This window comes from Nipponia nippon, unplaced genomic scaffold (assembly GCF_047370975.1).
Source record: "Nipponia nippon isolate SJK-2023a ecotype South Korea unplaced genomic scaffold, ASM4737097v1 scaffold_10, whole genome shotgun sequence".
NCBI classification, from domain to species: domain Eukaryota; kingdom Metazoa; phylum Chordata; class Aves; order Pelecaniformes; family Threskiornithidae; genus Nipponia; species Nipponia nippon.
In genome coordinates, this window is record NW_028262291.1 from 31,944,380 (window position 1) to 31,959,436 (window position 15,057).

At 45.1% G+C, this 15,057-nt stretch overlaps 1 protein-coding gene across 6 annotated transcripts in view; it reads right to left on the reverse strand.

Moving 5' to 3' along the window:
• The window catches only part of RGS6 (regulator of G protein signaling 6), a 288,240-nt gene extending 274,274 nt beyond the window's left edge, over positions 1-13,966 (reverse strand). For 3 of the 6 annotated variants that reach the window (XM_087746412.1, XM_087746408.1, XM_087746418.1), the window contains exon 1: positions 10,579-10,846. The gene's annotated coding sequence lies outside the window, so the exon portion shown is untranslated. Of the gene's footprint in view, positions 1-9,530; positions 9,643-10,578; positions 10,847-13,570; positions 13,737-13,761 lie in introns of those variants that run through there. The other 3 variants (XM_087746410.1, XM_087746409.1, XM_087746411.1) reach the window with 3 other exon arrangements.
• Between the last annotated feature and the right edge of the window lie 1,091 nt (positions 13,967-15,057).

Below are 15,057 nucleotides of genomic sequence, written 5' to 3' on the forward strand. Positions count from 1 at the left end.
TTCCTGACAATAGCCACGCTTGCAGTAATCCAGACTCCTCAGCAGCAAAACTGATAAAAATTGAAAACCATTTGCGTTAACCATTCTCTTGCCCTGCCACACACAAGGAGCAAACCAGCAGCCCTCAACTTCTTGTTTATGGATAAGATGGCCTAGGAAGGCTTTAAAAAAGTACCCCCAAAAAGAAGCTAAAAAGAGAGAGTGCACTTGCCCCTTGCTGATTTTTCCTTATTTAAAATTTTATTCTTTATTATAGAACAGTTCTGCTTTTTCCTGAGAAACATAAATCACACTGGACCAGATAGGCAGCCGTTGACAAAATGCAGTGAATCATGGTAAGAGTTTTATCTTTCCATTATCTGATCAGGCTCCTCAAACTCTCCCAAAACCCAGAAGCTGCAAAGAGATATGGCTCCCATACATTACAAAAGGATCAGTGAACTCCTTTAAACTGGAATAACCAATTTCAAAAATGCCCCCAAAAGCAAGAAAACTATTTTTTTTCCACAGCTTGCCTCTTTAGAGTTTCTGATACTGGAGTTAATAATAAAATTTCAAATACAGCAACATTTACATTTTCGTGCATGAACACTGTCAACAGTTAATCTCTATGTATATGTAAATTCAGTGAAAACAGCTAAGCAGTAAATTAAGAGCTTCCCATTAATGTTCCAAAATACTTTGACTACTGTAAGAAAAGACTATTGTAAACAAGATTGCTGTAAGAAAACTCTTACAGGCACAAACACCCATGCGCTTCACAGAAATTACCCCACCACGGGGTCCTTATAGACTCCGGGTTTTATAGATAATAGAGAAAGAAAGAAATACAATATTAGAAGAAATTCTGCGAAACAAGCTATTTCTTGAAAACATCACCAGTGTTTAACAACCCCAATACAGGGTCATATTTGGACTCTAACCCTGCATTTTAATAAATAAGTTGTCAACTTAAGTGAAATTGGTAGTGCAAAACCGTTCTTGCACATCTGAGATAAAATGAGACAGTTTGTTACAATATGCATAAATTTAATCCTGGAAAACAGAATCTACTACATGAATCCCCATGCAAATATCCATCAGCACCGCTCCGCTGAAATACAATTTTGGGTGACAATAAGTGGAAGTTACCTTTATGCTATGTAATTAATATATTTCAAGGGCAGCTTATCATTGACATGTAGTGCTAATGTCAAATCATGAGATATTTGAAGCTTTAACACACAACCACAGAGTAAAATATAATTTCGTGTCATTAATACCTAGTTAATTTTTTTCTAATTAGCGAAACAAATCTATACTACGTGACTTTTACGTGCCTGAGAAATCACATAACCACACGCCTTGCTGAACTGATAATTACCTAATAGCAAAAACCCCTACCTGGTTTGCTACAAGATTTAATAGATCATGTTATTAAGGTGACAGGAGGGAAGAGACAAGGGAAAAAAAATAATCAGTCAATCTGAATTCAATTAGTCCCCATTAATATTAAAGTTAATATTTCACATCGATTACAGAAGTCTCTCTAGAATTGCACTGGAAAGAACAAAACTTGTAGCTTCATGTTCCTCTCCTGGTTAACTATTACTTCATTGAACTAGGACTTGGGCATGCCAAGCAAGGTGTGTATACTAGAGGAAAACATACAGTGTATCGTAGAAGTCATCCTGTTTACCAAGGGGAATACATCAACCAGAGGATCGCCAGGTCCAACCTGGGCAATGCAGTCTGCTTTCAACTGGTGTAGCTCAGTCAGAGCACTGCACGCTTCACCTCTGCTCTTCCTTCAGAAGTAAACCCATACGACTAGTGAAATAACTTTCCAAAGAGGAACTGATACAACATCCACCTGCATCAGAGAAAAGCCAGGAAGGCTGGAGTTGAGATCAGAACTCCACCATCTCCTCCAGTATCCTTACTGGTGAGGAGGGGGAAATGCTGGTATTACACACAGCACTGCTGACCACTGTGCTCAGCGGAACAAGACTCCGCAAGCACGTTCCCCTCCTGAAACAGATGTTGAGAAGGACATAAGGGCTAGTGAAATGGGCTGGGCATCCCCACGCAGGGAGCCAGCCACACCACAGTTAGCAGTGACAGACTGCAGGGTCTCATGCCACTCTGGATACCACGGCGCTGCTCCCCTGCATGGAGAAGCAGCAAAGGGAGTCTGCTTTTGATCAGTGAAGTACAGCTCCCAAAGCATCTAAAAATCCTTCCAATGACTGTTTTGGACATCAAATTGTAACTGAGGTTACTCTGAAAATACTTTCCCAGTGGAAGATCATCCCAGACCTTCTGCCCCTCCTTGCAAGCGCTGAATACTGCAGTACTATCAACAATATTCAGTCTGTTGCCTTTTTTAAGGAACAAAGTATAAACACTTCCAGAAACTGCACTTAATGTTCGAATTTTTGCCAAACTAATTCCTCTTTGTCTATGAGAAAGCAGTTTTGTTTATATTGGGAGAATTCATGGATTCTAAAGGACCCCTTTCCTTCTCCTTCTGAGGTACCAGCTCACAGGGAGCCCTGTGCTGAAGTACTGGAGCTCAACGCTTCTCTCGCTCTGCCACCAGCAGGATGAAAGACAGGTGCTCACCTAGGCGTGGAAACAGCAGAGACTCTTTTGCCTCACCCTGCCAGAGCAGGCAGAAAGGCCCCAATTCTGGGACACTCTCTTTTTCTTCTCTTTAAGGAAACTGGGATCCTGATGAAGACTGGGATTTCCAATTTCTAGTAGTCTTACAGACATTTCCTAAAGGTGCAGTCTCCTTCCATACATATATCTAAGTGCTTCCTGTGAAAAACTTGCCTCAAAACATCCTACAGGTATGTCCACATTTTCACACCGTACTAGGGCAGGGAGCAAGCTCCAGGCTCCTAATCACCAGCACTGCTTAGCTTGCTCCCAGGTTCTCTTTTGTAGAGCTCCAAACCAGTATGTGGACATAGGTCTGGGAACACTGTTGTCGCCCATCACCACTTGCTCCCAAGAGTCGGCATGGATGACCTTACATAGGGTTTGGCTCCCTGCTTCTTATCCATTCCTCCAGCAGTCTCCCAATAGGTTCTGCAACCCCCACACGGCCTCCCACCATGTCCCAGGTCATGTGATGCACAACCTCATCCTTCTGGTGGGATGGATCTCACATTTTTTAAACATTGTACTTGGAAAAAACACACATAATGATCATTGTATCTTTAGGCCACAGAGATACCATCTGGTGGCCAGAGGACACCCCTCTGGCCAAGGATATGCACTGTGGACACAGCCATCTCTTAGACAAAACTAGCTCTCAGACATGAGGCAATCCAAGCCACTTGGCTTCCTGCAGATAGACACAGTCTACAAGCTTAAACTCAGCCCACTGTGTAATCTAATGCGAGCAGCTGGTTTCTGCATGTACTCTGCTCCTATCACTTGCTGTTCCCAATTATGTATGGCCTTTAATACAACAAGTAAATATTCACAGTGTGGCGGTCTAAGCAGAACATTGCTAACCAGGGATCACCAAGGCCTTGTACCACCTCCAAAAAAGGGCCCTGTCTGTGGTCTTGAGCAGTTTTCTCTCCATCTGTGACACATGTGGTAGTACTCACTCCGTCACGTAACTGTATAACAGATGACACTAAGGGCAGACAATTCCAGGTGCTCCGGTCATGTTAGCCACAGGTGACCTGTCTCAGTCACCTGGCAGATGAACAGGCTGCTTCTTGATAAACCGTGGAAGATGATTACTTTCCTTAGGGAGCCACACCCCATTTTGATTCCATATATTTCTAAATCTGCAGATATTTGTAGATATTTTAGAATGCTGAAAGTACTGTCTGCAACTGGATGTTACATCCAGGAAACCTTGGGGTGGAAGCCAAGATAAAGTAACTTTCTTGGCATCTGACACTGACTAGGTCCTGAGTTTCCTGATGCCTAATTAGAGGCATTCTTCTCTTGTTTTTTTGTTTTTTGTTTTTTGTTTTTTAAAATAGAGAAATACGCACTACCTGTTTTCTGCTCTGTCCACCCAAGGTGTGCCGGAAGCATTGCTGACTTAAAAGAAGATCTTTCCCACTTTCTGTGTTTTCAATCTCTTATTTGACAGATACATAAACAAGGTGAGCAAGACAGCCAAAAGGAAAATTGGAATAGGGATGGGTGGTAGTGAATATTGACACATAAGTTGCTTATGAAGAAGGCAAATTTTTTCCTTTATGAAATCAATTGTTAAAATGGGCACTTGCATACCTAATTTACTTTTAATGGACCAGAATGATGTTATACGCAGGAAGAAACTGCCTCCAATACATCCATCCTTCTTCCAAAGAATTCAGAACAAAATGCAGTATCCACCTGTAATCAATCTACCTTCCAATAAAAAAACACTGCTGTGAGTGCAAGAGCTCTTGGAAAGGCTCTGAGCCAACAAGCTGTTACCAAGGATAGCTACAGAGAATGTAACAGCAAATATATGCTGAATATTTAACTGAAACAAGTGCCAGTGCTATATGAATTTAGAAATGCAAAGAGATAGATAATAGACCAACTTTGAACTTCATCTGAATTGGTGACCCCTAACTACTGCAGTATTTGTAAAGTGCTATCAGTCTGCAAGGAGCAGTTGCAAAGGAGAGAGCTGAAGCTGTATTTTGTTGTTTTGCAACAATGCCAACTTACTGGCCAGAATCATTCCCTGTGGAAAATGAGTAACTGCACTGATACTACAGAGCTTGAGGGCAGACTTCTAATCCCTTCTCCAAGACAAACCCTTCTTTGAAAAATCATCTTCCTTGGATCAGTCAAGGTGTGCTAAGAGCGTCTTGTCCATGAAGTTGCTCCATCAAACACACCATCTCTGAAAGTGCCTTGCACTTTATGCACCACAGAAAGTATTAATTGCAACTATAGTAAGTTACTCTTGGGGGGTGGACTGCATTTTCTATTTTACACTGTACCCAGTAAGTTGAAAACAACTGAAGAAAATTGATTCAAAGAAAAAACTGAATGGGAAGAAGCACAAACTAATGGATGCTCCAATATAGGCTGACAAGAAAATAAAAATATTAAAATAAAAAATATAGGCCCCAGTACCTGTTAGATTCCAAATTCTGAATTACTCGACCTAAACTCTCTGTTCCAAACAGAGCTTGCTAAAATAAAGCTCCCTCCAAGTAGTCTAATGCAAGTTGATATAACAACCAATCCACCCCCTGCATTGATCAGCGACTGCACAATCTCATTTAAAACACCCCAGAGTGCTGAGAGTTCTTGCTGGTTGTTCCTTCTCAAGAGGATGGGAAATTGCAAGTACCCTGCAATCAAATAAAATGTGAAATTTGCTCCCAAAAGCACAGGTGCTTTTGAAGAGGCGGCACCATGCAATACCCCTGGTGCAAATGAACACAACTGGTTGCATCGCATGTACCTCAAGGACATGATGCAATATACTAGGATTTCACTGCCCTGATGTTCATCACAACACCACACAGCCTTTTCAGATGCAAATTACGTCCAAATCACTTCAGTAATTGCAATGTAAAAAGCATCTAAGCCGCTCCTGAATTAGCTAGCTCAAGCTCACACACCCACAAGGTTCAGCAGAGTCTACAAATCCCACTGCAGCGGTTCATCTACCCTGAACTCCACAGTACCGTAACTGGACTACTATAAATACCAATATATGCTACGTACATTATAAATACTAATGTACTTTACTACTACTGCTGTTATACTATACTGTAATGCTTCCTTTAGTTCCTTTAATTGAGCTAATACGTGTCTATGCCAGACTGCCGTCACACTAGAGAAGGCTTAATCTAAAACTAGTTGCTCATCTGTGACTGAGGCAAGTACTATTCTTTTACAAAATGATAAACTAACTCACAATGAAGTGACAATTAAGTGACTTCCAACATTCCCATAATGGATGGCAGAGCAATAAATTGAACATATAAGCCCCGACTTTCAAACCGTGAGTTATCATTTGCTCAACACGCGTCCCCATGGCACAATAGGTCTGTAGTAATCAATCTGAGGAGCTTTTAACTACCCTGTGCACCTTTCACCACTGATGCCAGGTTCTATAAGCACAGTGAAAAAGATGAAATATTGTCCCTTTCCATTGGGATGATGTTTGTAACGTGCAATTGAAGGTTCTTGGCAAAAATACAGCACTAATTCCTCTTTGCTGCCTAACTGCCTCATGGTTCCCATCACCCCCACGTAGGCGAAGTGCAGTACCCGTGCCTTACTCTGCTGCTGCTGAGTCTAGGAACAGATAGCTGTTTCCAGCATGACAACGCAGAGCTCCTGGGACATCAAAATGTCAGAACCTTATTGCTCGCTGAAATTTTAATCTACCCCTCTCTTTCTCTCCACATTCTTTGCCACCAGCTACAGAGATGTTAAAAAATAGTATGAGATCTGATGTAACACAAGTGGGTAGCAGCAGTCTCTCTTGACTCCACAATCTTTCTAGAGCTTGACAACCAATGAGGAAAATACAAATTAGCTCCTCTTCATAGACGGAGCACAACAGCAGAAATTAGCTCATTCCCCAGTCACCACAATACCCTATTACTCCAGCTGGAAACAGTAACTGAAATCATGAAAAAGTCTTTTCATGGTAAAATTTATATAGATTAAGAAAACACTGTGGATTCACTAGCATTAATATTATCCTTTAAAAACTTTAAAAGTCACTACATCGTTAAAGAGAAATTGTAATCAAACACAGTTCTCCATGATATGTCTACTATTACCTTTGCAAGGGTATAAAGGTATGCCAAATTTTTCAGAGTACTTGAGACTGTGCATTCTAGCTGCCTCTAAACCCCCATAAACCCACCACCTTGAGGACATAATGCAAGCAGTGCTTTCACAGTCACTACACAAAGTTAAGAGATGAAGAGTGGAGGCAGAAATTTGCAGGGAAAAAAAGTTGGAGATGTAGGAACATCGTAATTTAGTTCAGAATATGAAGACAGATGTTCAACTATACATAAGTGCTCAAAGATGGAAAGAGGAAATTTTGTAGCCTGAGGAGGTCGGATGTGTTACTCCACAGGAACCAAGTGACAGACCCATCCAGATACTTCTGAAAACCCAAGGTGGTGTCCATCACCACCGACAGGCACCTAAACGTGTCCAAAATGTACTTGGCCCGGATGGCTCTGTTCAGCTTTTCTCTGATAGGCAGACAGAGCCACAAGCATTCAGGGTCAAAAGTACTACTACACCTTCAGTAACAACACAGGGCCATGATATCTCACTTACATCTCGTTTGATACTTCAGAGGGCAGAGTGCTGTCTTATGCCACATTGGTGACAGCAGTTCAATGGCTGACATGAAGAAACACCCTTCTAAGTCATCAATGTAATATTCTTATTGTACCCAGGTTTTCTTTGCAATTATCATACTGTGGTATGAATTGACACAGATGATAACACAATCATGAAGAAGCTGAGAAGAGTCCCTTGAGGAAATCAGGAGCATTTCAGTTCTAACAGCTAGATGCAATATTTGTACCCTGAAACAGTCCAGAGCTGCTCAGCGAAGTGGACCTATTTGTTCTCCCCTCTAGAAAGCTTATGTGTGTTTGCAGAAACGTGACTGAAGCTCCAGGTGATGAGTACATACAACGCAATAACCCATCATAAGGGCAAAGCTGCACTCTTGTAACATTGGGCATGGGAAGAGCAGCTCACCCTCATTCTGCTGCCACTTTACAACCGCAGGGTTTGATTGAGGTATCAAAAGTATCCCTGGTTAGAGCCACCAGGTTAGTTAGCCCACGTTCTTGAAAAGCTGCAGACTCATATCGTTACTGAAGACATCAAAAAAATAATTGCCCTGCAACACCCTTGTATTTCCATTAGGAAGCCTGAGCCACAGCACTGCAAGATTCAGAAGTTTCACCACAGACGAAGATAGCATCCTAACGTACCGTGTTAGGATGACACACTGCAGCTATTTTGTCTTCCTGCTACTCCCCATACAGCAGCTTCTTTTCTTTCCCTGCCATCTGCTAGTTTGCTGCAGTCTGCTGGGACAGGACTGCCCTCTCCTTTTCTCCCCTTCTTGGCTGCTCGAAGGGACGACGACAGATCCTAGCATTTCCACTCCATAGACTCAGCTTTCCTCCAGCTGCCTCAGAAACATTAACCAACACAGTTACTCCCATGAACAAAGAGTGCTCTGCTCATCTCTGCCGTACCAGCGGGCTCCACCAGAGTTACATGCTAGACACTGAAACACCTTGTAAGGGGTTAGCAAGGAGGTAATTGCTGCTTTAAGAGGACACACCTTTTCCTCTTATCCTCAGGTGTCATTGATGAAAACAGATACCTGTGCTACCTGCACCACAGGGACCATCAGAGAGAAGCTAAGGCACACAGTGTCGACAATGACCGTACGCAGCTTCTGGTTATGCCGTTTCTTGGAAGGGAAAGGCAGTGAGAAGAAACCAGAAAAATCAGTCAGGTAGGTGAACGGCAATCTTAAAACATCTATTACTATAAACCTCAGTACGAGATGTGTAGCAAGTAACTATTTCGCCTTCCGATCACTACTACAGTTCAAAATGGAAAAAATAAGGGCTATCTAAACTCCACCACACTTGTAGCCAGTTGGGAAAGAAATTGGAATGTTTGCCATTAATTATTCTATTAGTCAGGTCATTAGAAAAAGGAACAGCTCATCTAAAAATAAAGCCAATATTGGCTGAGTCTAAACAGTTTCTTCAACATTTAACACATTCAAGCAACGAACACTATTATTTTGTGATTGTAATCATGTGCCCCCAAGTCAATAACTGCTCTTCAACATCTGATCTCTTTTTTAAAGCAGATTTACAAGGAAGTACAGCAAAAGTGTTCCCAGTCAGCTGGTGAGAAAGTATTACGGATCGTAACTACACAGCAAACAATTGCTAGTTCTTCCGATCTGCAACACTAGGATAAATCTGGCATTCAAGGAGAAAAAAAAAAAAAAAAAAAAAGAAAGAAATGGATGACAGCAAATATACACAGCCTTCCACTTCAAAATAAACCCAAATTGACCTTGGAGAATATTTACGATGATATCAAATGCCTTAAATCCCCAAAGCTTTGAACTACATTTAACTTCTTTCACTATGTTCTTCAGCACGCGATTACAAATAACACCACACCTTTACAAAGTGCTTTTCACACTTGCAGCTCTCAAAGCACTTCCCACAGAAACACACAACTCAAATGAAACATAGCTTTCCTTGGGGTGGGAAGCCACCAATATACAGCGTAACAAGCCAACACAAAGGTGAGTTTTACAGTATGGCTTTATTTATCAAAGACAGATTTTCCTGCTTTCTGGTCCCTACACACTGTCAGGCAGCAAATCAAAAACTATCAAGAGCAATTGCACATATCCATAATCTTTAATTTCAGGGAAGCGCTGGGAAGCGCCACGCTGCTCTGTAGCGGGCAGGCTACAGCTGGGATGCCGTTCTGGCAAGCCCCTTGCAGGTCAGCTGAAGCAAGCCCCGACTTACCCAGGCTGTCCCAGCGAGGGCTGCGTCCGGCAGCGAAAGCGGCACCGGTGCAGACTGGGACGACAAGATCAGAGCCACAGCCGTAGTCAGCTCCTTGGAGCGGCAGCCCTGACAGCTATTATGTCTGCACCGTACAAGCGGCAGCGTGCTGTTTTCTATACAAAAATCTGCATCTTCCTCAGAAAAAAAAATACTTGAAGCTCCTTGCTGGCCCCACAACCTATTCCTCTATTTATGCCGTCGCAGCTAGTGACTAAGGAGATGCTTTTAGTGTCACAGGAGATTAAGGCTCTGGGAGGAGAGTGCCTGGCAGCTTTACTCTCACACACCGATCTGTCTTCATGCAAACGCACTTTGTCGGCGGATGAAAGTGTGTTATTGCCATGCACCACCAAAGCGAAACAGTTTCCAAGTTTTCCCACGGGCCACCAGCTCCCCCTTCGAGCCGTACCCCAGCGCTTGCTCCCCTCGTCCTCCGAGGCCTCCCCCCGGAAAGCTCTGCGGTTTCAGAAGACCACAACTCGCCCGGCGTCCCCACCGAGCCCCGGCTCCCCGGGCACAGCCCCCTCCCGCTGGGACACCGAGCCCGCTGAACCCCCTCCGAGCCCCGGGGGGAGAGGGCACCCCCGCACCGCCTGGACGGAGCCGAGGCGCCTGCAGCGCCCCGGGCCCTGACCCGCGGCCGGGCCCCCTTCCCCGAGGCCCCGGCGGGAGGGCGAGCGGCAGCCGCGGTGCGCCCGGCCGGGAAGGGGCACGGCTCCCCCCGCCCGTCCAGCATCTGCGGCCGCACAGGTAAGCCCCGCACCGCCTCGCACCTCTCCGCTACCGCCAGCTCGGGGCGAACGCCCCCCTCGGGGCCGCCCGGGCACCCCCTCCCGCCGGGCCGGGCTCGGCGCTCCGCTCTCCGCGGAGGGAGCGGGACGGGGACCCCGCTGCAGGGGCAAAGCGGGGCAGCAACCGCTCCGCCAAACAAACGCGGATAAAGAGGAAAACGGCGGCGACGAGAGCAGCCCCTGCCCCGGCCCTGCCGGCAGCCCACTCCCATTACCTTAGCAACCGCGCCGCCGCCGTCCCCTGCCGCCCCCCGCCTCGCCTCTCCTCAGGGACGGAGGGGGGCCCGCACCATGGCGTGAGCCTGCGGGCGGGGCCGGCGGTTTCCCCGGGGCTCTTCTCCGCGCCTCTTCCAAAAACCTCTCGCTCTCCTCAGCGCCCCGCAGGCTGCGGCGCGGACGGCGGCGCACAGCGGAGAAGGCGACGCTGCCGCGGGCCCGCCGCGCCCCCCGCCGCGGCCGGCCCCTCGCTGCCGCCGCCCGACCTTCGCCGAGCCCGCGCCGGGCGGGCGGGGGCGCGGCCCGGGCGGGGCCGCGGGGGCGGTGACGGCCCCGGCCCCGGCCCTGCCCCGGCCCCGGCCCCGGCCCCGGCCCCGCCGCAGCAGCGCCCGCTGCGGGCAGCCCGGGCACACCGCCCCCGGCCGGCGGCGGGGGAGCTGCTCTCCCGCCGTGTCTGAGCCCGCCGCCCTTTGCCGGCGACGCGGGAAACTTCAGCCCCCCCCGCCCCATCCCGCCACCGCGGCTGCTCCCGGGCGACTTGGGGCAGCTCTGAAGGAAGGCAAGGAGCCGAGGACAGGCCTTACATCTGTCTTGCGCTCTTATTTATGTGTTGTATCGCATGGCTAAAGTGTTAGGTAAAATTCTTCCATCTGTAACCACGAAAGCCTTATCTCTGGGTCATGCTCTTTGGACATTCAGGATTTCCTAGCTAAAGCCTGGGGTCATAGGATAGAACCATAGAATCGTTTAGGTTGGAAAAGACCTTTAAGATCATCCAGTCCAACCGTTAACCTAGCACTGCCAAGGCCATCACTAAACCGTGTCCCTAAGCACCACATCTACCCGTCTTTTAAATACCTCCAGGGATGGGGACTCCACCACTTCCCTGGGCAGCCTGTTCCAGTGCCTGACTGCCCTTTCGGTGAAGAAATTCCTCCTAATATCCAATCTAAACCTCCCCTGGCGCAGCTTGAGGACATTTCCTCTTGTCCTATTGCTTGTTACTTGGGAGAAGAGACTGACCCCCACCTCGCTACAGCCTCCTTTCAGGTAGTTGTAGAGAGCGATAAGGTCAGAAGGAGCCCAGAACGCAGCACACCATTATCAGTCATAACAGGCACCACAGCTTAAATAAAATCACTGAGAGACCCAGCTCTTTTAAGGAGACCTGCCACATGAGCAAAAGCCATTGCTGTTGGCTAGGATGAGTTTTCATACCTTAATTAGATGTGCAAAGTAGCTTGGATAGTTCCTACGGATATTCTCCACCAATTTCTCTATTGGATGGGATAAGATTTTTGTTCCTTTCCTTTTCCTCCAGAAGGCAAGTTAAGCCCACCTCGCCCTGGTCTGAGAGCGCTTTCCAAGCGCTGGCCCAGACCCTTGACAGCAGGAGTCTGCGCCCGTCTCTGTGCCAAAATTTTCTGCATTTCCAAGGATTGGTTTCCACATGTTGGACTTATTTTTGAAGTTGAAACTCTTCACAGCAAAGCTGCCAGCTCCACAGAGGAAAGGCTACTTCACCAACTTATATACCCTGTCTTAAAAGTCCCTGTGCAGTGTCCATATTCCCCCCTTTCCTAACATCCCAGAGATTTACCTGGATGTTATCAAAATCAGGCTTATGTTTGATAAGCCTGCTGACTGACACCAAAAAACATCTTGTGTAACAGGGATGTCCTGTTATGTTACGGTTATGGGCTGCCTAGCACATTGACTTTCTGGTGATGCCTGGTGCATGAAGATGCTGCAATAATTCAAATTATAACCTCTGAAGAAAAAAATATTTCTGGCGCAACTCTGCATCACTTCCATTTCTACTGGTTCTATATCTCCATCTTTCTTTACCTTTCTTGGCTACTTCTTCCTTAATCTTGCAAATGCCAGGTTCCAGCCTGTGCAGTTTGCCTGTGCTCACGTCTTATAAAAGGTCCTTCATCTACACAGACTATGCATTTATTTCCTGATTTTTTATTCCAAGAGATTGCACTTCTGAAATGTCACAGGATATTTTTTCGATACTTTTTTTAAATAAAGTTTGTCTAAGAATATTTCCATGTATATCAAGCTGGAATTTAAACTGCTTGTCATTCCCTTCAAATAAACCTAAGCATGTTATACATTACTCACCACACAAAGTTTTCAGGCAAAGGGAGGCGAGAGTGGCTACCTATGAAACAGATATTTTTTTCCTGATATTTTCTCAGCGAAGCATTTCAAACCACTAGTTATATCAAGTTGTGCTGGGGTATGACTTCATGTAACATCAAGGATGAAACATTTCAGTGTCTCATATGAGCTCTATTCAGGAAAAGCTGTTACACCTCTGTAGTACATGGTCTCTATTCTCCCAGCTGCCTCAAAGGAGTATGCAACAGGTCTAAGTGCTTAAATTTATCAGGTTAACTCAGACTAAAATGCAAGTTCTATAGAAATGCCATTTTCAAAATACAAGATTTGTAGAAAACATTTCACCTGTGTCTTAAAGTTGCAATTCAAAGAAATGATGAATATGTTTCCTGGCAGCGTTTCTAGGACGAGTATTGCCGTACTACGGTAGCACATGATGCTGAGAAAGAAAACTGACTGCAAACATTATAGCAAAAGTGACCACTGTGCTTTTTTTAATTGTGCTCGACAAAAGAAATTGTAACCAAAAAGTACAAATAAAAGGAAAGGCAAATGATAAATACAAATAGTTTAAATGGTATTTCAGTTTTAGATAATATTTCATGTCTTATTTCCACATTTTATACTATAATTAAATGAATCTTTGTCTAGTGGGTTCTCTCAAGTAACAACTATTCTTTTGTCCCACCAGGAAACCACCATGGTCAACACTAGGTATAGAACATCACCTGTCAGTAATCATTAAAACCGAAAGAAGCCAAGCTAGATTTTCATTTTCACTAATATTTACACTGAAAATAGTCAGCTTTATCATAGACTGATTTCAATGACTAAACCACACCTTTTATAAAGTTATCCTACCTTTTACTGAAGACCGCAGCAGTAGAAAACTTCCCTCACGCCTGGTAATACCCCCCTAAAGTTGTATTATCCTCATTGCTGTAAAGGGGCCATTTTACGGCTTTGAAAGGTACAACTTTCAGCCACTGCATTTGGCGGCTATGACACTAGAGTTACACATGCTCATGGGGCCTCTGCTAACTCTTACTCACAGCTCAGCAGTGGGAGTCTCCAGGGTATTTCAAGAGCTTCTTCACATGGTGAAGAGAGTCACAGCACAGCATGTTCCCCTGTGATGGTTTGAAAAAAGGAGGAGTAGATATGGCTAACTTTCTGCCAGTAGCATCCTCCTCTCCTGGTGCTTGAAAAAAAACTCTGAAAAGCTGAAGCCGGTACGGCTGCGGTGGTTGTGGTGCTCCGAGGTAGGGCCAGCGCTTTCCTTTCAGTTTGCAAACCAACAGCGTTGTTGATCCGATGACGAAGCATTACCCCGTGGCACTGACTTCATAAATATTCAAGAGTTGTTAATTACAAGAAAAAATGGAGCTGCTGGCTCGGGGGTGGGTGTCGAGACATCACTAAACCGGTGTTTTTTCCCACGAAGGCAGTAAAGCGGAGTAAGTGCCTCTCTCTGGCTGAGTGCATGAAAAAAGCAAAGAGATTTTCAGAGTTGTTCAAGGTAGGTTCTATTTTTCATAAAATGTTTAATTTAACAGTGACCTAGTTTTACAACAGCTTTCAGTGTCTTGGCTTTTCTTATCTCCTGTGTCTTAGCCTACATCATTACAACAACAGAGCAATAGGCTTTACAGACTTTGTTAAAGCAAACTAAATAAGACCTTAGCTGGTGGATTAATTCTTCTCTCCTGTTTTGTTTCAGGCAGTCGTTATGGCACAGTTTCTTTGTAGTTGAAAGGAGGTTTTAGCACATCCTTTATGGCACATATTGTAGATTTTTTTTTCAAATGCCGGCTCAAAGCCCTTTGCTTATTTCATGGTACATTTTTGAGTATCAGGCTGCAGCAGCAGTCTTGAACTCCTCAGCCTTTTTACAGAAGGATCCTTTGTGTTGTAAACATGCAATTAACTGTATGGAATTGGTGGCTAGATTGACTAGCAAATTTGGACGTTTACAAGCAGTACAGAGTCATGCTAGCATTCAGCGGGAGCAGGTTGTGTGTGGGGTGCCGTTAATTTTGCTTACCTTACTTCACCTACCAGAAGGAAAAAGTTATTCTGCATCTTGTCATTGCGACCGATAAATGGAAGGTCAAGTGACGTTTGCTCTCTCTTTTGCTGTGCAGTACATCCAGTACTCTCAACTACTGTTTCATCGCACCCCTTTGTGATTCCTACCTTGTCTTTATGGAAGTATACTTTAAAAACTCCTAATATTCTATTGCGTGTGCTATGTTCCATATGGATTCAGCAGAAAAAGGGAGCAATTAGAAAAATGGTTGATTTCGGCCGCGCAGCCCCAAAACACATTAGGTCTGCAGAAAGATGGC